This window comes from Lichenostomus cassidix, chromosome 4 (genome assembly GCF_008360975.1).
Source record: "Lichenostomus cassidix isolate B80296 chromosome 4, HeHo_3.0, whole genome shotgun sequence".
In the NCBI taxonomy this organism is placed as follows: Eukaryota; Metazoa; Chordata; class Aves; order Passeriformes; family Meliphagidae; genus Lichenostomus; species Lichenostomus cassidix.
In genome coordinates, this window is record NC_139484.1 from 59,727,625 (window position 1) to 59,750,603 (window position 22,979).

Genomic DNA, 22,979 nt, shown 5'->3' on the forward strand with positions numbered 1-22,979 from the left:
TGAAACATCTCAGAGACCTGAGGATCACAAAAATTCCTCTGCTCAGTGTCTTTCAGAGCAGGTTTCTACTAAAGCCTCTTTTCCTCTTTCCTGAGTGCTGTTGATGGTAAATGGCATTTCCAAGGATCTATTAAAAACATTTTTATTAATAGACACCTATTAATTCAGGAGGGCTCTTTGCACAGTGCCCTTGTTTGCAGCTCCTTGGCATGAAATGAAGTGTTCTTCAGTGGGTTTGATAATGAATCACCTTCTGAGATGAGATCAGCTGTGGAAAACTCCTCATTTTCTTCCCGAAAACCATTCCCTGTTTACCTTCTTTCAGGAAATCTGCATTTAATTTTAAAAATGCATTTTTATGTTTGAAAAAGTAGTATTTTAACTGTTGAATGACCTAATGTGTTTTCATTCCATGAAGACCAGATGGAATAGTTCAACCCAAATGTACTAAGGGACAATGACACTGGAATAAAGTCCTCAAACAGGAGAAGATCTACTTGAATTAAACAGTACCAATTCACAGGATGATCAATAATTTCTCTTTTAAAATGGTCCCAAAATGAAGCTAATGTTCTGTGCTCTGTCTGTGGTCAGGAAAATTATAGAGTAGGAAGATCTCTGAATTTTGGCAGTGCTGGATGAAAAAATAAAATTAAAAGGATTGCATTAGTTATTTTCTGATTGAACTAGTGAAAGAATGATCAGCAAAGGTGAGCAGAGATTTACAGAGCCACAGACCTTCCCATCATGGTGACAGAGGAAGTTAATGAATGACAGCAGAAATTAATTAGTGCTCATGTTCTCAGGAGCTGCTGGGTCCCAGGTATTTACAGTCTCTTGAGGTGGTCTTTGCAAACTGCTCAGCTATTTTAGAACCAACTGAGAGAAATTTTAGCAACCTTAGTATCACTTGTGTATTTTGGTGGGTTTTTGATGGTATTAGATGAGAAAAACAGCAGTTCCCATTACTTTTAACAGCTATCTGATACAGTGAGTAATGATGGGTTTGTGGAATGGCACACACATTACAGACATGGAGATTTGAGCTCATTTTCATGCTCTCTGCTGCCCTGAATATATGTTTAACACAGTCTGGGGTTTGTTTTGCTCTCTGACTGAAGAGGAAGCGATCTGTCATTTTGGCAAGTTTTCAGTGTTGATTTATTAGATCGACTAACTCAATTATATTTTAACTTCTTTGCTGGCATGTTTCTCAGAATATAAAATCCAATTACCCCATCTGTTATTTAAATAACACAAACTATAGTCCTTTTATTCTATGTCTCCCTTCAACAAACCCACAGCATGTGATTCACTTAGAGCCACAAGATTCAATTAAAGACTTCAAGTGACAGCAAATTTCACACAGTCCTTACTAAGATGTTCCCATGGTTAATTGGAAACACTGTAAGAAATATTCAGACTTAATTATCAGCTTGAATTTTCAGTTTCCAGCCATGAAATCTTAATACATCTTTGCTAGATAGAAATATCTGTCTGCATGACCAACCTGCTGGTTTTTATGTTGATTTTCAATTGAGTTTGCTGATGTTAATTGGTGTTAATTGCCAGATTGGTGGCAGCACAAGCAGTCCACTAAATACAGCATTGAAAATTAGTGGGTGTTATTTGATGAAGAAACTGTGAGCTCTTTAGGTGGACTGTGCTGTAGAAATGCAAAGTTTTCTTGGCTTATGTTTTTAAATTGCACAGCGTGATTTATTCAATGCAAATAAAATTGCTTGTTGAAGCACTGTAGGATTTGTCACCCTGGGCTGAAGGATGAATTAAAAAAATAAAAATTAAAAAAATTTTAAAAATTAATTTTTTACAACCCTGTTTGAGGATGAATTCTGTGATTCTGTGAGGGTCAAAGAGTCCAAATAAAAAACATATTTTGGTCTCACATACAAGTCAAACATATTTTGCATTGGCTCCTGGAGGTGGCTTAGGGATAGCAAAACAATCCAATTCCATCAGCTGCAAACCCCAAACACTTAAAAGCAAAGAAACAGTTAACACTTTAACAAAATTTGCATCTCTTGCAACATGAGCAAAGCTCAAAAATGCACATTTCATTAGCTAACACACTAATTTTTCACACCTTGGGAAGGTGCAGGAGTAATGTGCCTTGATTTGAATAACTAAATACCATAATTTCAGCAATGCTTTTTTGCAGACATGAAATTCAAATAGGAAGCATGAAGCTATTTGGCTTATGACAAGACATTTATCGTTATTATTTTAATATATTAATATTTATTACCAAAAAAATTACTTTCTACATTTTTAGATTCTTTTTTCATAAATTTAATTCAAAAATTGGTAGAATCTACAATTACAGAATCCGCAATTACCTTAACAGATGGAAAGCAAAGACTTTTCCAAGGCATTTCCCAGACCACCTAAACCCCAAAATGCCTGTATTTTGCTGCATATTTACACATATTTTCCTAAATTTAAGTGAGATTAATCTGTGCCATGATGGCCAGCAAGTTATTTATATATAATGTGGGATGGGGAGGACAATCTGTTTCTCAACTGTAACTCCACGGGCATCATGGTTGAGGGTAAAATGTCATTTCTTCATGATAAATACATTGGATACAGCCAACAAATCCACCATAAAAAAATAGTGGATTTTTTCCAAATCCATCTATATAAAGGTGACATTCAAACCACCAATATTTAATATTCAGTGGGTACCACTTAATCCCATGTTCATGGCACCTTCAGCAGCTCTGCTTCCTCAAGCTCTATCACTTCAATAAAACCAAATAAATTTGAAGGCCAGGAGAGAAAAAGAGACACTGGGAGATAAACCAGTGCATTTTCTGTGATTATAAGAACTGAGGAGGGTAGTTCTGGTCAAACAATTCCTGAAGTCAGGAAAAGAAATGCCTTTTTTCTGCTTGTTTTCTGCACTCTTGGTAAGCCTTTCAATTTTTCTTTAATATCTCCCAGACAAGTTTCAATTTTAGTAGATGATCAGTTCTCATATGACTTACAGGAAAAAATATATTTAATATCCTCATGTTTATTTTTGGTGAGCAGATGCATTCTGAAGAAAAGCCATCACATGGGGAAAAGGGAATTGTTATTGGGAAATGACTGTGATATTTATCTCTTTTTTTTTTTTTTCCATCTGTAAAGAACTTTCTTTGGTCTACAAGCATGAAAGAGTGGGGATAAAGGAGCACATGGAAACAACCCACTGCTTAATTCAGCTGGTGTGGAAGTTTAATTTAATAAAAAGAAAAAGGATTTTTTTCCCCCCTAACAAATCATAAAGAAGCTGATTTTATCCTTCATTTCAAGGCTGTGAAAACCAATGAACCAAACATCCAACCCAAATTTCCTTTAGCTTAATTAATTGTACCAACCTCCAGACAAGAACACTCCAATTCTATGCACATGGAATAAAATGCTGGATCTTTTTTGGTGCAGCTCTCTGGGGACACTTTGCAGTGCTGCCAAAATAAAGGTCACCCAGGGCCCTTGATGAAGCACAGCCCTGGTGCAATAAAAGTGAAAATCTGGGCTGTCTTCTTTCATGCCACCCCTGGAAATTTCAGATAAGTTCTCATCAAATGCCTCCAGGAGTTTAGGATAACTTTGTTCCTACCCCAAAGCCTGATTGCAGCATGACTTAGGAGCCATCAGGCAAAAAATCCCACAGCTTTCCATGGGATGATGAAGGATTCTACAAATATATAACAAACTGGTTATTTCTGTAATTCCAGTGATCTCAGTTCCACAGACAACACAACAAGTGACGCATTTGTGTGTGAATTCTGCAGAAGAGCAGTGAAACAAAGCTGCTGAAACAAATATTTTCAGAGCAGTGAACACATGATAAAGAATATGGACATGGTGATTCTTACCATTGGGATTCAGAGATGCCAGGCAGAAGGGAAGGAGAAGGCAGAAAATTTTTCCTCCTGCTTGATCTCTGGTATGGGTATTTCCCAGATAATCTCACCCATCTTTTTCCTGCATCACTTATGGCTGAAATTCACCTTCCATAAAAGCATCCACTTCTCCTGTGGGGAATTCACCACTCTTCTTAGTTGTCATCCTTAAACAGGTGCCATTTCTCATTTGCATTTATCTTCTCTTACCTTCAAAATAGTCAAAAATCGCAGAAAACGTGGTGGTATCCCGACAAGGTTGTGCTGTTCTGCTAGGATAGAGATCTTGTTGAAAATGATAAGGTGAAAATGAGATTTTGTACTTAAAAAAAGAATGAGAGCAAAACATACATTAGGTAGGTGTAATAGAGAGAAAGGACATGAGTTGAAATCCTATTTCATAATAATATAGTCCAAAATTCTTTTATTTTTCTCTCCTGGACTCTTAGGTACTTGGTTGCAACCAAGGATTGCTGCCCTTAAGGGAAATTACAGATGTAGGTTGGTTACAACACACATTGTGACTGAACAAGGCTGAAGTCCTTTAAATAAAGGCTTTTTTTAGATATACACCATGAAAAACAAAACTAAACCACTCACCCATATAAGGATTAAGGACAAAGCATGCAGGATTCTTGATTTTGAAGTGGAGATGATGGAATCAATGAAAAATGACACACACATAGAGGAGGGGCAGCCCATTTCCAAAATAAATATTGTTTGACATGAGAAAACGACCCAACAGCCGAAGCTGGACTGACATTAACATATTAATTGGAAAACTCTCCCTGCAGAAAATGTTAGATTCTACAGATTCTGCTTGGATTTTAGTTACATTTTCAGAAAACTGCATTGTTCTTAAAGAATTTCTTGTTCTGATCAGGATGTGAGTCCTTGAAGATCCTTCTCAACCTTTCTGAAGCAGTGGGATTTTCAGCAAGCGCTCAAGCTCTGAGCTAGAAAATTTTCCATTCTTTTTCTTCCCCTTTCCCCCCCCAGAATCTCATTTGATAACTAACCAGAAGTTGCTCAAGTTCTAAAACGGAACATCAAACATTTCTGCAAGAGCTGGCAAAGCTGCTAAAGGCATGATAATTGTAATGAACAGCACTCACAGAATCCCTGTCTGCTTTGACTCACATCCTGTTTCACTCATCCAAGGTATTAAGTCTATACAATGGATTAGTAGATGACAAATTTGTTCCTGCGTGGATTACAAATGAGAAAGTTGCAAAAACATCAACATAGGAACAGTGTTATCAGGTATTTACAGCTGATTTGCACTGCAGAGCACAGGATTTCAGGTGTTGTTTCAAATTGCACCCTGCTCAAACCAAATGTTAAGCAAAAGGTGAAATTCTGACTTCTAATGGAGAAAGAAAGGAAAAACTACTACAGAGTGTACCTTTTTTTTGAGATATTGGACTGGTATGAAGCCTATCACTGGTGACCATTTGATCACAGCCTGGAAAGAGATTTATTTCTCTAAAACTCTGTCTAGAGGTGAATATATGGTCCTGATACAGATACACATCACCCTAGAGCCATAAAAAGTAGACTGGCTGTGGTTTATTTGCCAGTCTCTGATGAATTGAAGCCCAGAACAGTAAAGGACTGAAATACAGGGAGAAGGAGTAAAACAGGGGATTCAAGCTTCTACTCTACCTGGAAGAAGAATAAGAGTTTTCATGCATGTAATTATTCTGTTTTCCTTAGGCATTGTGTCACTGTGGGACATCATAGTGACAGGGCAGAAAGACTTTCATCCTTGCAAACATTTTCCAGGAAATTACATGTATTTACACTGAATTTTAAATTACTAATAGATTAAACTGCCTAAACACCAAAGTGCCGTAATATTGGATTACAAAAAAATTTAAAAAAAAAGTAAATTCCCAGACAAAGAGAACAAACTGAAAACAAACTGAAGCAATTTTTACCTGATCAAACTAAACTGAGATTGCAATTCTTGCCCTTCTAATCTGATCTGGCTTTGTGCAGAACAGTGTTTAGTGAGCGTTATAGTGCCATTGAGACAGCCAAGCTCCAAAGATCAATAATTGGCTGGTTCTTGAGACAGACCAGTGGTATTATCTGCACTTGGGGAAGGACAGATCACCATCAAGAGAGAGTGAAAGGTGGGGGCAAACTGGGAAATCAACTCTGTAAAAATCTTGGAATGAAATTCAGGTTTATTTTATGCTCACAAATATATGGGTGGGTGGAACAGAAAAAAGCCCATTTATTTCTTGGAAAAAAAGCAGGGATCTGGAAATATCCAGGAGATAACTGTAGAGAAAAACTATGGAGGAGAAAAAGTGTCATTTCATTGGCAAAAGCCCTGCAAACACTTTGGAGGTGGAGCTGGGGTAGGGTGGTTTGGGTGTCACTGTCTTTCCAAGGTGTTATCATGGGAGCTAGGAGAACTCTGGTGATGGTAAAAGAATCAAATACCATTCTCAGAGAGGTTTGAAAGGAAACTGAGCCAAAACCAAGAGATTTTCAGCTTGGAATGAGAACCTTTTGTCTTTGTTAGAAACCTCAATCAGTGCTATTCATGCAGGAACAGCTCTGATGTGCAGATTGACTGTGGGATGTCCTGTTCAGTTTTCAGGGACTCTGCTCAGGGAACAGGACAACACAGGACTGATTGGTTGGATGTTTATGATACACCTGGCAGCACAAATTATATGAAGCAATTAGACTAAAAAATGGGCTCATTCTTTTGAACAATGAGTAAGAACATCTTCTGCTTGGCAGACTAGTGATTTGTGGAATCACAGAATGGTTTGGGTTGCAAGGGATCTTAAACTCATCCAGTTCTACCCCTACCCCAGGTTGCTCCAAGCCCTGTCCAACCTGGCCTTGGACACTTCCAGGGATCCAGGGGCAGCCACAGCTTCTCTGGGCACCCTGTGCCAGGGCCTCCCCACCCTCACAGGGAAGGATTTTTTTCCCAGTATCCCATCTAACCCTGTCCTCTAGCATTCCCTGTGTCCTGTCCCTCCATCCCTTGTCCCCAGTCCCTCTGCAGCTCTCCTGGCTCCCCTTCAGGCACTGGAAGAGGCTGAAAAGTCTCCCTGGAGCTTTCTCCAGGCTGAACCAACCCAACCTTCCCAGGTGTCTTCAGAGTAAAGATGCTCCAATTCCCTCCCTCAATCCTGGCTCCTGAGAACAATTAAACTAAGCCAATTCTTCAATCCCTATCCAACATGCAAGTTCTTCTGAAGTTTTTTAGAGTGTGTGTATTTGTGCACCACATGCACCTTTATGTAAAGTGCACACATACAGGTAGATAAGTTTTGGCAAATTAATTGTTCAGGTCAATGTTTCAGGCCAGATGCCACAAAGCAATAAAATGTCTAGGCTGTCCAGTTCTCAAAATATCACAGAATAACCCCAAAATTTTCAAAAAGGCACCTGGCCAAAAGAAAAGAGGTTGTTACACCTCATCCCTCTGGCTGAGGGTGACTACTTTTGACTTCAGGAAAAAAAAAAAAGGTAATTTTACAAAACTAGATTGATTAGATTAATTTTAAAGATTACAATTACACATTCTTTGGAGGAAAGATGGTGTGTTTGCCCAGAGATGTAGCAATTTTATATCTGTGAACATCTTTAGTCAAAAATCCATTGGATTTCGCATCATTCTGGGAGAAAAACTTCACAAAGGATTCTCTGGAGACTCTTAATTCCTCTCAGCAAGTAATTGATTTGCAGAAGGGTTTCATGCACTGGTTGTCCCCAAAGAGCTCATGTCCTGGTCTTGCAGGCTGTGAATGGCACAAATCTAAATATTTCTGTGATTTCTGGACAAGTCTTATGATGCAATGAGCTCTGGCTTCTTGGAATAACATGAGAAACCCTCTGGTAAATTTAGACCTTCATTTCTCAGTTTTAGCTGAAGGAACTTCAATTGCTTGCACAGTATGAAGAAAAAAAAAACAAAAACGCAAGACATTCCTCACAGTTGCACAAAATTTATGCCTGTAGGGTGCAAATTAGAAGTGTGACCACTTAAAAATATCCTGGAAATATTACTTTGATGGCTTTTCTCGGCACCTCAGTATCAGTGACACATTTGCTGCATGCTTTAAGCTACTTATAAACTGCAGTGACCCATTTTCTCTGACTAGCCTGTAATAATATTTGTAAGTTATTTAAAAAAAAAAAAAGCATGTTAAATAGAGATATGCATGGAATGTGGAGCCAGAAGGAATTTTCCTTTTACTCTTGTTCTTAATCAAGTAAAATTCCTGCTGCCCAGGAAAAAATGAAAAATTCTTATTAATATCAAAGTCCAGCTTTTGAAGGGTCAGAATGTTAAGCACAGTGTCAGCATAAGAAGTCATCCAACAGAGAATATCAAGAAAAATATTCAAGATATTAAGTTTCTTGAAGGAAGCTTTAAGGATAACACTGAAAGGAAATCTGGTTTTTAAATTTGGTCAAATATCCTCAGTCACGTTTGTGAAAATTGCAATCTCTCCCTACTAAATTCATAGGAGCAAACTGTTGGGTAGGACCTGCCTCAATTTCTCATAGTGAGAGGAGTGAACACCTCAGAGACCTTCATAACTTGCTGGATTCCTCAATGAGACCTTTCTGGTTGGATACCTACAGGATGTAGAGCTGGGGAAAGGAGGAGTAAGGAAATCATTCTGTCCTGAAGAAAAATGGAATCACAGGATGGTTTGGGCTGGGAAGGACCTCAAAGACCATCCAGTTATCCCACCATCATATTCAGGGACATCTTCCACTACCCCAGGTTGTTCCAAGCCCTGTCCAACCTGGCCTTGGACACTTCCAGGGATCCAGGGTTATCAACCAATACATGATCTTGTTCCAAATAATAAAAACCTTGGGCTTGCAAAAATAGAAATTAAATTACTAAAATTAACATTACATTTCCAGGGAGAGTTATGGAAGTCAGATCGTAGCTCTTGCGCTACAAAAAAACCACTGAGTCCATTTACCTTCCTACTCTTGCTCTCGGTAGCTATAGAACAGCAGATAATTCCTGAGCTTTCTGGAATTGTGAATTTTTGAAAACTGGCAGGAGGTAGACAGGGAAAATTTCTTTTACTTGCCCATTTTCTAGAGCATTTTCAATAGAACAGTGTGCCCAGAGACTCTTTTTCTCGAGGATAAACAACCCCAGCTCCCTCAGCTGTTCCTTGTGCTCCAGACCCTTGCCCTGCTGCATTCCCTTCTCTGGACAACCTGCAACCCCCCAATATCTTTCTTCAAGTGATGGGGTCCAGAACTGGACACAGCACTCAAGGTGGTTTTAAAACAGTTGCTAGTGATTTTTCCCAAAGAAGAATCTGGATTCAGCTGAATGCTTCTAAATATTTTATTAGTAAAAGGAAAAATAAACAACTTTTATCTCCGGCAGTTCTGGTAGGACGGAGAAACTCCTAGGGTCCAAAAGCCCAGGTTTTAATTCATTTTCATTCCCCAGCTCTTTGATGTGAAACCAGAGAATGTTGTTAATTAAAGGAGGTCCCCAAAGGCAAAGATTGTTGTTGTGTTAAAAGAGAGAGAGAAAAAAAAAAACAACCTGCATCATTTCACATTGCAAGGGACCAAAGTAACACCCTTAAAAATTCATTTCCATCAAGTGCTCTGAAACCTGCTCACTTGTCCCCAGAAAACACAACCCCTGGGCCAAATATTCAAGTGGTGTTGATCAGTGTGGCAAACACTGATCACAGGGGAGGCTGTGATTCATGTGAGCTTTGTGCCATCTCTGACCATGGTGCTGTGCAAAACCACCACACCAGACCTGAGAGCATCAGGCGTCCCAGCTGCAGCCCCAGCAACTTGTTTTTCACTCTCGGACAAATTCATTTCTGCTTGACTTAATTTGCATCTTCTACTTTCATTCCAAAGCTGCCTGAGCTGCTGTTTTATAACAGCTTCGTGGTTTTCTCCTACTCTTACTCATAGTGCTGGATGAAGTGCTTCCCTTTCTGCCCAACAAGTCCCCTCAGCCTTGCCATTGAAGCCTTAGGATTTTAGCTTCTATATATTTCGTGTATCTGTGGTTTTACTGGGTGGCTCTGGACTCCATATAGAGTGCTAAAGCTCCTGTTCCCAGAATTTTTAGACAAAACAATTCCTCTAAGTTGGAAATCCAAGGACACTTTGCTGCTTCAGGGCTCCAAGATATATAAACAACAGTGAACTGGGGGAAGCAAACTTGGAGTAATTGATATTAGCACCTGAAGGTGTAATTAGAGAATTAAAGCCAAATATGTAAATGGACAGAACTTATAAAGTATGAAAAGCTCATAACTCTGTCCATTTTGGGTGTAGCCTCACTAGTAGGCTCTATCTGCCCTGAAAAGCACCTTGAAGGTCCTTCAATAAATTTATCTACTTTTTATTCTCCTAACTTCGTCTAGCCTCAGTTTTAGATAAGCTCATCACCATCACCCCTCAGTGTACCCCAGTGCAGTGGTAGCAGCTCCCATCACTCCTGGCAGATGTGGGTGGACAATCCCAGAGGTGACACCAGCTGAACAAAAGAGACCTTGACACGGCACAAGCACTGCTCAGCAATCACATCTCTCTTTATTTTCAAGTTTTAAGCACCAAGTGAAAATATAACCCCACACAGGCCTAAGCCTACACCAGTCTAACTCTCCCCCAGTTTAGCAGCACACTGGGAAAGCTGGCAGCTGTCTGTGCTGCTTTCCTGCACTGCAAAGATCATCCCAGTGCAGCTCTGCTCACCAGGAACTTGCAGGAGAGGGAGCTCAGCAGCAGCATCAGATGATTGCCACTGAGGCAAATGCTGCCAGGCTGAAAGCAGCAAGTTTTCTACCCAGATGGAGATTTGCTCCAAGTTTAAGTAGGAGCCTGTGCAGAGGTTTTCTATGAGCAGTGAGCTGTGATCCTGCAGCAGCTGGTTGCCCTGGCGGTGGACAAAGCACAAGGAATATCCCATCAGGTACTTCATGGAGCAGGTGCACTGCAGCACCACACAGATGTCAGAGCACCTCTCAGGATTCTGCCACACAGTTTTCTGCTCCAGGATGAAAGAGTGACCAGGGGCTGGCCGCAGGAACACGAGCAGCTGGTAGAAGACTCAATTCTTGTGGACACTCCAGGATTTACAGGTGCTGCTCATTGCAGTGCATGGGGAAATCTTTGGCATGAAAGTGCTCTGGAATAACTCTCCATCCCACAGCAGCTGCTTCAGATTCCTGCTCAGGTCAGGTAGTTCCTGCGTTGGAAATAAGGCAGACCAAGCCAAAGACCTGTCATCACTGTGTGATCCATTGAAGTCTTCATCCTCCTCACTATCATCCTCCTCCTCCTCACTGCTGTAGCTATCCTGCTCAGGGCAACTGCTGGAGCCAAGCTGCTTTTGCAAGCTGACCTCAATGAGCACAAATGCTGCAGCAGCCTGGCAGAGCCAGTAAAACACAGAATGGAGGAAGGCTTTTTCCAGGGCCTCCTGCTCAACCTCCTGCCACAGCCGTGACATCTCCCGATGCAGAAACTCCTCTCGCTGCTGCATCCGCTGGGCTGTGGCCACGTCGGCCTGGGGATTGAGTGTCTGCTGGAACAGGATGGCCAGGACAGCCACCAGGAGTGTGATTGCCACAGCCATGGCCTGCAGGAGATGGGAAAAAGGTTTATTCAGCAGCTCTGGATGAACAGGCTTGAAAGGACCACAGTCCTGGCTGGAGACAGCACAGGCCTCATCCTGCCCAAGCCACCCTCATGGTGATCCCCTGGCTGGGCTGTGCCCATGAAAGGGCAAGAGACGAGATCAAGCAGAGTCTCCTGAGGCCTCATCCCTGCCATGCTGGAGCATTCCATGGAGCCAGGGACAGCTGGCACATCCCCAAAGCCTCTCAGGGCACCTGCCACTCCTGGGAGCCCCAAGTCCCTCTGTCCCCAGCCCCAGCATCATGCCCTGCCCTGGGGGCTCAGCTCCTGCTCTGCCTCAGAACCCCCCTGGCCCCTTGCCCCACCCAGCTCAGCCTGGCAGAGGGCATCTTGCAATATTTAGTGGTCATCTAAAATAAGAGCTATAACTAGTTTGGGCTGAAGTTTCCCATCCTGGCATTTTCCAGCAGCCTCATGCTGTTCTACTTAGCTTCCTTAAAGGCAGAATAAAGATGAGGAGGGGACACTTGGTTCTTTCTTCTCCTTAATTTTCTCCAAAGTGCTTTATGTACTTCAGGAGATGCTAATTAAAGAAATTACATTCTGATTGCCTAGCCTGAAACAGTATTTAAAAAAAAAAACAAAACAAAATCCACATCTATTTCATTGTTACTCAGCTCATCCTTTGACGCAAAGCATTGACATCTATCAGACTGTTTCTTTTTTTTCTGATTTCCTGCAATGCACATTATTACAAGCATCTGAAAAGTCTTTGTTCAATGAAGACTTATTGAATCAAGCAATGAAGCACAGAGCCTGTACTGAACATCCTGTATCTCCTCTTTAGAGACAGTTATTCTATATGTACAGCACAAACCTACCAGATCTCTTTTGGTGTTACAAGAATGAGAAGTATTTTCTCTCACAGCTGGATTTCAAGCTGTAAAAGCACTAATAGCGTCAAGGAAAAGATATTGAATTTGAGATTTTGTAGATAATTCAGTAATATTGTAGTACTTTGGGCCTGAAACAGGACTTGCACAGGCTATTTAACTTGGGCCATTTGGAAATTAAGACTGTTTTTCAAATATCATTCTCATTTTTACCTAGTGGATATGTTTGTGCCTTATTTTGCAGGCAGGTAGACAGGATTAGAGGGTGGAAGGTATTAAATTGGGAACTAGAAGAAAAATAAATAAATGCTCAAACACTTCAGTGCTCCCCAGTGGCTCTTCTGCTGTTTAGGAGCTGCTGGTTTCATGATTTAAATTTGCAAGGTTTTTAGCTTAATTTTGGCCACTCTTTTCCACTGCATGGCAGAAATTTACAGAAACTGCTGCTTTTAAAAGTACAAATTTCAACCTTTACTTTTGCATGAATCTGCTCCTTCTGCCAATCAGCCCTTCTTAAGATGTGGAATAATATCCCTTACCAGCAAATCTCCTTTCTCCTTTTCAGGAGACTACACTATGACTCTTGTTCTTTCCTATCCCAGCTGTTATTCCAGATTGAATGCTAAATTTTCATGGGAATGCTCTCTTTAATAGGAATGTTGTGATATAGTCCAGTGGATATCAAAGCAGTGTTCAACTCCCCAACCTCCAGCAGCAATAGCATCTTTTTTTTTTTTTTTAATTCAGAGAATTTTGAGACAGAAATAGCTGCTTTCCCCTACTGCTTTCTGTATGATTCTGAGGTTTTTTGGTTTTGTTTTTTTTTTTTAATGGGAGAAAGTTGCCACAGAGGGGAAAAGTTTTCCCTTTTGCTGACACTAGTGCTGCACCACTTCTGATGCTTGAATAGAAACTGAGGGTGAACATTTCAAAAGGCAAAGGGCTTAGGAGTATTTTATATCAGACCCTAAAATATAAAGCAGCTTTTGCTCCTGAGGAATTGGTCATGTGTCAGGAAAAAAAAAATCTGTTCATTTGGTAGATGAGTTTTATTGTTTTATTTGTATTTTACACTTTTGTTTGGTTTGAGTTCACTGGCACACTAGCCAGGTTATTTTTAATGTTTTAACCATATTATTAAAATGCTTTCTGATCAGCCAATATTGCTGAAATAAGGTAATATGCCTGGCATTAATCCTTTCCTGCTTTTTCTAAACCAAACAAACAAATCCTGAATAATAATGTGGGATTTTCCGGTTTGGCTACAAACAGTTTCTTGCCATTCTCCTCTTAAAAAAGTTTCCATCTGACATGCCAGCAGTGCTGTCTTGTGTTTGTTCTCATATATAATTAGAATGTCAGGAAAAATAAAGCTTGCAACTAGCTTAGTGCTGAGACCAGGGCTTTTTCTTCTGGAGGAGCAGAACATCAAGTCCTCATTAGGATTAAAATCATTAGTGCATAAATACTCACTTGAAAATCCTTAATGTAAAGTGTTCTCTTAATGCTACGGAAGTGTTTCCTTAATCAGGGCACTTTTAAGTTCAAGGGTTTAATTACAGTTATAGCCAGTAAATGTGGAAAAATTATCCAGCACATGAAACTGGGCTAAGGGAATGTTAGGGATTAGGTAAATATGATTAATGAGACCTGAACTTGGCTCCAAAAGTTCAAAGAAGTGGATGTATGAAACCCCCAAATTATAGTTTTGTTTTAAAGGTAGGTTTGTGAGGGAGAAAAACACCTGAGAATTATTGAACACTTCCAGTGATGAGATACCCACAGCCTCTCTGGGCAAACTGGCCTCACCACCCTCTCAGGGAAGAATTTTATCGCAGATCTTATATTTGCATTTGCTTTTTATTAAGCACCAAGGTCATCTAAATGAAGATTTATTAATTTTACATTTTCCAATTCAGAGTTATTTTCACAATTGTCACAAAAGGCTCCAGCAACTGAAGCTCATCAGCTGACATTTAATGGCTTTTTTGAAACTGTCAACAGATTTGAAAAATGTTTTTAAAATCCTGCTCAGTGAAAAAATTCTATCCCTGAAAAAAAGGGATGGGAAGGGCACAGTAAAACCCTGAAAACGTTTTAATTCTATTTCCCAGCTGAGAAACATTGCACCATAACCCTTGCCAATGCACATACATGAGCATAAAGCAGATAAATCCTTACAAAAGGAGAAAATTTAGAGCTAGAAGTAAAAGTCCCTCCTCTGATGCTCACATCCTATCTGTTCCTGAGTCGTGAGAGCCCTCTAGGGTTAGTTCAGGCACTTGGTGTTACTCCAATTTGACCAAGAAACAGTGTCTAATTTGACACACAAACTGTGCCACATCCCAGCTAGGTGGCTGGGCATCCTCACTTCTGCCCACAGATACCATTATTCAGAAATCTGCCTCTGTCAATTTACACAGATTTTACATCCCTGTGCTCCTAAATCCTCAGCTTATAGAGTTTCTCTGTTAAAGCCAACTTTCCCATTCACTAACAAAGTGGGACCCATTTCCAATCTTGCTACAACTATTTTTTTTTCCTTAATTTTCTAATTCATGATGTTGCCAACTTTAATCTGGGCTGCAGCAAAGAGAAATCCCTCTGTCCTGGTAAGAAGGGTGAGTTGGAAAAGTGACAATATTTATGCACCAATGTGCAACTACTTGTAGGAACTGTGCCTTGCACCTTGTCAGGTTTAAGAAGATATTCCCATTTTAATATTCTTAATCATAATAAGACTAAGACTAGTTGTCTTCTCTTATTTATCATTATTATTATTATTATTGAAGCCTAATCATGGCATTAAAAAAGTTGAACAAGTGTTGGGCTGAGCTGCAGTTCCTACCAAGCAGGTTCTTGAAGGAGTTTTCCACAAAAGTACAAAATATTGGTAAAATATTTGGGCAATTCCAGCCCAAACATAACCAGAACAAGCTCTTTTCCAAACTTCAGAAATGTTGTTTTGACTTCACACCTAAGTCATTGGTCAGGACACACACAATGAAGAAAAATCAAAAGCAACAACAGGCTGCGCAGCAAAAACAAGTCCAGCTTTTCTGACATTATTATATATACAGACAGATGTTTCTTGCATAAAATTTCAGGCTATAAGTCCCAAAGATGTCAGTTTTTTACAGAAAGAGGACCAGACACAGCTGAAGAGTGGATTCCTCTATTTCAGAGGCAGCAGTTTCAGAAAGCAGACAAACCATTTCCCCAGAGGTCTCTTCCTGTGTCTCAGAGCTGATGTTTCCATCTAACACCCATTTTCTCATTTTCTCTTGCCAAACTCCCTTCTAAATGTCACATATCATTGTGACACATATGCAAGCCAGGTGTGGGGAAAAGGAAGCCAATTCAAAAGGGTGATGCTGTTACTCACAGTTTAATGCCCAGCTCCAAAATACACAAAACCCCTGGTATTGTGAAATTAGAGAAGTCTGATATTGCAATTTTAAAGTCATTTTAGCAGCTGTAACCTCCACTTTTTTTAAAAAAAGAAACAAAACTACTGATAGGAAAGTTTGTGGCAGAAAGGCTCAGAACACCAAAGGAAAAAGAAAAAATACAAGATGTGCTCTTCACATCAAAATCCCTTTAGAAGAAACTCAAATTACAACCTGATTTTGCTGACAGGGTGACTTAGAGACTCATGGAATCATTTAGGTTTGAAAAGATCTCTAAAATCATTGATTTCAACCCTTAACCCAGCACTGCCGAAGCCACCATCATACTATGTCCTAAAGTGCCACATCCATATGGCTTTTAAATCCCTCCAGGCATGGGGACTCCACCACTGCTCTGGGCAGCTGTGCCAGGGCTGGACAACCATCTCCATGAAGATTTTCCTAATATCCAATCTAAACCTCCCCTGGCACGACTTGAGGCTGTTCCCTCTCCTCCTGTCCCTGTTCCCTGGAGCACAGCCTGACCCCCCCAGCTGTCCCTTCCTGTCAGCAGCTGTGCAGAGCCACAAGGTCCCCCTGATCCCCCTTTGCTCCAGGCTGAGCTCCTTTCCCAGCTCCCTCAGCTCCTCCTTGCTCTCCAGACCCTTCTGCAGCTCTATTCCTTGCTCTGGACACACTCCAGCCCCTCAATGGCTTTTTTTTGAGGGATCCAAAACTGTCCCCCAGGACCTCAGCTGTGTCCAGCACATGGGATGGGCACTGCCCTAGTCCTGCAGCCACACCAGCGCTGAGACAAAACTTTCACCAGTATAAAAATGCACAAAAAAGCATTTGTGGATATTTTATTGATATTTTAACTCAGTGACTGAGTTTCAGAATTTCTAAACCCTTCATACCGTTCAGCAGGTAAAACATGGGAGTCAGCCAGAGCTCAGCAGTACCAGCCCACCCTGAGTCACAACCAGAATATGTTTCCCCACTCACATTTCCAAATCTTCTTCATCCCTTCCCCCCACTCCATCTGTGCAGTAAAATGATGTGCGATGGTTTTCTCAAAGTTTGTAGCTGATGCACCAAAAAAAAAAAAAAAAAAAAAGAGAGAGAGAGCTTGACTGGAAATTCCCACTGCTCTGCTCCCTGTGCTGGTACTTGTGGAAAAGTGTGGATGAGATGGAAAAAACACTTCTTGTCCTGTTCTCTTCACTAATGTCCCCTTCAGCTCCTCGCAGGAGATGCTGAGCTGCAGCACATCCTGGATGGAGCAGCTCCTTCCAGCTGAGCCAGAAGAGGGAGACCAAGGATGCACTAAGCCAGCTCCTTTCACTGCTCAATCTGCCTTTCCACGAAAGCCAGATTGCAATTCCTGCACCTGCGGGAACTCCGATTTATGTAATTTATAATCTACAAACCATAGTGCTGGAGCTGTGCAACCACACTGTAAAAGAACCTGACAAGGTCTAACAGGGTTTTGGAATCCTCCAGATAAAACACCTGTACAACCTGCTAGAAATACAGCAAAACAGCCTTAATAAATATTTATTTTCAAAGTCAGGAAATTTAAATGCTGGCTGTTTGATGTGTTGGTGGGCAAGAGCACACCTGCAACTGCCTGCATTCCTAGAAAACAGACCACAGCAAGCCAGGATATTCCTGCCATTTTTATCATCTTAATATTTAATATTTTCCAGGTCCAGAAGTGGTTGGCCAGAGAATCACTTTAGCAGTTCTCTGGAGTTGAACACTCTTTCATGTGCATTCTCAAACTTCTGCACATTGTATTATCTTTCTGTTTACATAATGATTTTGGGGAGACCTAGAAGCCACAAAAATGGATCAAAGCCCCTCTGTACTGATTGGTGCAGAAACATGTGAAAAGAAATCTCCTACCACTTAAATCCTGGAGTTTAAACAGATTTGTAACCAGAATAGACAGAAAGGTGGGTGCTGGGAAGGGCTGGAAGTGCCAGAAAAATCCAGTGACTTCTGTAGTAAGGGAACCTATTAGGATATTGTCCTGCATTCAGCTGCTCTAGGACATTTAGGATTGTATGTGTATCTGGAGGAATCTTATAGGAAAACATTTGTATGATTTTCTTGCACCTTACACAGGATCTCATGAATGAACAGTGTTAAAATTCCCAAAGGAGATGCAGCATCTCATTCCCTTGTCATTACCCACCAAAAAAAAAAAAAAAAAAAATTAAAATCCAGTTCTCCATAACACTGCTCCAAACATCAGCCAAAATTTACCAAAACATTTACATAGATAAAACACTTCAGAATTTGAAGCAACTCTGTCAAACATTTTGTTATCTCATTGAGAGGTAAATTTACAAAAAGAGCATTGCAAAATTTCAAAATAAATGTTTTACAGCAATTCTAACTGTGATTTTCTACTTTGCCCTATTCAATAACACTCTTTGCAGATGCCTGGATTTTTCTCCTGCCATTCTCAAATCCAAAGTTCAATGACATCTATAAAAACACCCCCTGTGGCTTAGTAGGTTTTGGATCTGGTCATCCCCAAAACTGTTTTTCCAGCTTATCAAAAAGGTAATTTAATATATTCATTTAGCCATGAGCACACCAAAGAGAACAGCTCTAGCTCCTTTCTGATAAAATTTGGAAGGCACTTCGAAAAATGAAGTTATTTCTGTTTTCCTGATTTTCCAACCTGTCAGTGGGACAATTTGGAGGTTTATGAGTTTTTGCTGGCATGTGGTCATCAGGACCCAAGGAAATCAGGACTGTGCAGGTGACCCCTGCAAATATCAGCCTTCCAACAAAAGAAAAGCCTGAGGCAACATCACAATCACCTGGTAATGGGAACAGCAAGGCTAAATACTAACAAAATCTGCTCAGGTGACATTTAGAAAACCATTCTTTGGGTCACCAGGCCCAGAGTCAGGAGCATCGTGGTGTCAAGTGCAAGGCATTGACACAAATACCACAGAAATCTGCACCTGATGTGAGTGGGCACAGCAAAGGAGAGAACCAGCAGCTCTTTCAGAGGCTGAAACCTGATGCTCTGCTGCAACCACCACTTCCAAATCCCACTTTTCTCCCCACATGACCTCATTGTAATTTATATTCCTGCAGTACCTAATTTTCTATCTGCCAGTGGGCTCAAAAACAATCATCCAACTGCTCACACAGCTCCCAAACTGCAGTGACATCCCAGGTTCCCTGGGAAAATTTATCTTCTGGAGTTTTCTGAACATATTGCTGAGACATCACTGTGCATCAAGAGAAAATCTGGGATTAGCCCTTTACACAGAACCCTTATTTGGCTTTGGCCCACTGTTAGGGGATTCATCTGGGATTTGGAAAACCTGGGGTTTTTTCTACTGATGTTTGATTAGAAGCAGATAACTAACTATGGGTATCCTGCAAAGATGCTGCTGCAAACATGAGGTTTGGATAAATTAATCTCACTGAAGTTGCTTTGCTTTGTGCAAATAATTCACTATCCAATGCACCTAAGAGGAAAAAAAGCCAGCAAATGAGTTAATATTTGGCCATTATATTTTCCCAGTATCTTGGCAAGGAGACAAGGTCAGACACTTCTTCCAATGAGTATTTATTTATCCAAAATGGAATGACTTCAGGCAAAGATTTTCAGAGATGTGTTTGCAGGAAGGTCTGAGACTCATAATTCTTTTCTGGGATTTAAAACCACATCTTCCAGAGATGATCAGAGAAGTGAGTTCAGACCATGTCTCCTGTTTTCCACATGGTCTCTCCCTGCTCCCCCTGCCTGGTTATCTTTTCAAAGGACTAAAGACAAGTCTGGCTTTAGCATTCAGCACAGCCTGAATCAAAGATAGGTACTAGATAAACTTTCTTTTTTAATTTACTGGAGATCAGTTGCCTAAATGATTTAAATCTGGACCTAAAGCTGCAAGGATTAGAACACTGATAACTAAAATGCCATCTAAGCGCTGAGTCATGTTCCTAAATGTCTTTGAGACATTTATCATGGATTATATGGCGCAGCATTAATTTCTTTTCAGACTTTTTACTGCAACATTAAATGATGGAAATGATGGAAAGAATGATCAAGCAGTTGCACAGCCTAATAAGGCAAAGAACCATCTCAGCAAGCAGAGGAAAACACAACTGAGCACTAATGAAAGAAATTATAGCAGAAAGGGGCAGTCCCAGACTGCGTTATACATACACAGGGAAATGATTTAACAGCTGAGTAACCAAAACTAAATTATTGAGACTTGATCCCTGCAGAAATGAAATATTGTGCTGTGCTGACACCTGCTGCACAAATCCATTTGCTCAGGGAACCACAGCTCCCCACCATGCATTCATTCAAAAAGCAGCTTTCCAGCCCAGAGAAGTTACCCTTAGGCCTTCAGAATTATCTGATATTTGCAAAGTCCTTCGAGACACCCAGAGCTGTCTGGGAGTGACATCTTCCTGAGCAATTCAGTAAATTTTCATGTGTTTACAAGACTTAGCCTGATACATTAAGGATGCGATTAGAGGCTTGGGAGGAGGTTTTTTTTCAAGGACACAAATGGCAGCAGGAGTTTTGTTTGCAGAATATGCCTTAGAACTAATTGCCTTTGCTAAGTCTTGCTCGATTTGGATGCTTTGAGTGTCAGAAGCTTATGGAGCAGAGAGAATCACAGAATCATTAAGGCTGGAAAAGACCTCCAGGAACAGAGTCCAACCCTTAACTCAGCATTGCCAAGGCCACCACTAAATCATGTCCCCAAGTGCCACATCCACCCAGCTTTTAAATCCCTCCAGGGTTAGGGATTCCACCACTGCCCTGGACAGTTGGCCCTTTCCATGAAGAATTTTTTCTTTATATCCAATCTAAACCTCCCCTGGCACAGCTTGAAGCTCTTTCCTCTAGAAGAGTGGCCAATACCTATCTGGCTCAGGTACTTCTGGTTGCAAAACATGATAAGGTACTTAGGTCTTGTTTGGCCCAGGTGACTCCCTAGGGTTAAACCCAGAAATATTTTTTAACACACCTATTTTATTCCATCAAGCACCCAAGAATTTGCAGCAGGTTAGGAAGCAGCCTTCCCCATAAACACAGCCACGTGCAGCTCTCTTTTAGCACTGCCTCAATCCTTTCATGCAAACACTATCTTCCTTTTTCTGAAAAAAATAAACATCATAAACCCTATATTTCCTTACTTGTGAGCTTTAGAGACTCTTGTATTCAGGGACCATAAAGTTTCACACAGATGGAAGAGTGACCAACCAACAAACCTGTGACATGAAGAGTGCCATTTCCAAAAATAGATTGTATCTTCTTAGGTCAATTAAAATAACAAAATTTAGCTTTTTCATTTTGCAGCCTCCTTTAGACCCCTTCTCTTTAATCCAGCTGTAAAATGGACACTTGGCCACTCAGTTTGGGAAGAACAGATTCACCCAGACCTGGTTCTTTCCTCTACTATGGGAAGAGAGAGTGCTGTAGCCAGATTAACCACATGGCCTTAAATTTTAGTTACAGATGTCCTTATTCTACATTCTTTCATTTTTAAACCCCCACATTTCACCAGCCTTTTGCTGTTCAAAGTTCTGTGCAGGAGAGATATCCTGCTAATGAGAGCAGCTCCCTGTAATTACCTATGCAGACACAGTGACCTAAAAGGCATATTTCACCAAGCACATAATTCCCAACAGCAAACAGTGGGCTTGTTTACTTCCCTCGAAGCTTGTTAGGTTTAATCCTTTTTGGGTTATTTTTTCAGCTAATTGATTTATAGCGTCAGTTTCCAAACTGAAGCTCCTTATTTCCATTTTCTGAATACTCCACACCCCAGAGTGCTTTCAGTCTGTATTTAATATTAGGTTCAGGTAGCACATGTAGAAGAAAAATAGCTGCCTGTTAAGAGCATCATGTGCCTCATTTGACTCAGAATTGAGAGGCAGCCAAAATTCTACAAGACCCTCACTTAGCTACCTCTTGCTTTCTCTGCCTTTGTCTAATCATTAGTTCACACTAAACATGTTTAACTCACAGTGACTAATCTTCCCCTTGGAACTCTTCAGTCAATTTTTTCCCCCTTAATCCCTTGAAAAATTTCTATTTGTTACCTGAGGCACCTCGGCTCAGCAGTCCCTGGGAGAAGCACATGAGGAGCTCACAACAGAGGTTTTAATTCCCCCAAAGCACCTTTAAATGAGGTGGCTCAGCTGTTGGAAGCATCAGACTGGATAAGAGAAGGCAAAACACCTGGGGGTGAGTCTGTGATGAGACTTGTGCCCTGTTAGCTCTTTTACAGATGTTTCCCATTGCATGGAAATGCTTTAAACAGCTACAGGTGACAAAACCTGTGGGTTTTGTCTGGACTTCAGTGTCAACCCAGGTCGTACCTGAAATGAGTGATGCTTTCAGATGATGTTTTGAAATTATTTTGTCATCACTGCTAGAGAGCTAAAGCTCTCCTGATTTCATGTTTTGACTGTTATGAAGTGTGAAGGTTGCAGGTTGTCACATCTGCACAGTTCTCCCTCCCACACTTTGCTGGACTTGGGGAACATCATCTGAGCATGTCACTTCTTATTTGTGCCTTTTGCCCTTTACTGTTTTATGAAACAAGCCATTTGTCTTCCTCATATGCTGAGCAATACCATCAGAGTATTTTCTCCTTCTTGACTTGCCTGTTTATTGTCATGTGGTTAGTCTGGGAAAGAAGATAATCCTTTTATTCCGTATTTTTACAGCTCAGCACAGTGGGACTATGCCCTGAGCCAGAAACTGCAAAACTGTAAAATAATCCAAACCAGCAGAGTGGATATGGCAATATTTTACCCCAGTTTTCACTCAAATTGTGAAAGGTATTTAATGTCCATTGCTCTCCAAGTTTGGGCAGTGTTGTTAAGAGTTGAGACTTGAGGGTTTTCCTGCAAGGATGAGAGGAACACCCCTTCCCTCTCCATCCCAGCAGTGAAAATGCCCACTCTTGTACCTCACTGTGCACTGCCACTTGCCTGGCTGCTGTGTGTCCCCAAATTCATTTTTTCTCCCTGTCCAGAGGCACAAGCCAGCTGTACAATAAGGTCCCCATTAAGTATTGCTTCCCATGACCCTTGGATATTTAAATGAGATATTCACAGCCTTTTAAGCTGCTTGTGGTACTGCCTCCAGTTTTGTAGGC

General features: G+C 40.8%; 1 pseudogene across 1 annotated transcript; it reads right to left on the reverse strand.

Moving 5' to 3' along the window:
* Positions 1–10,450: 10,450 nt before the first annotated feature.
* Positions 10,451–22,040, reverse strand: LOC146438634 (uncharacterized; annotated as a pseudogene). The gene is made up of 2 exons (XR_014851867.1): positions 21,916–22,040; positions 10,451–11,538 (listed from the first exon to the last, which is right to left on the reverse strand). The product of XR_014851867.1 is annotated as an uncharacterized LOC146438634 (transcript).
* Between the last annotated feature and the right edge of the window lie 939 nt (positions 22,041–22,979).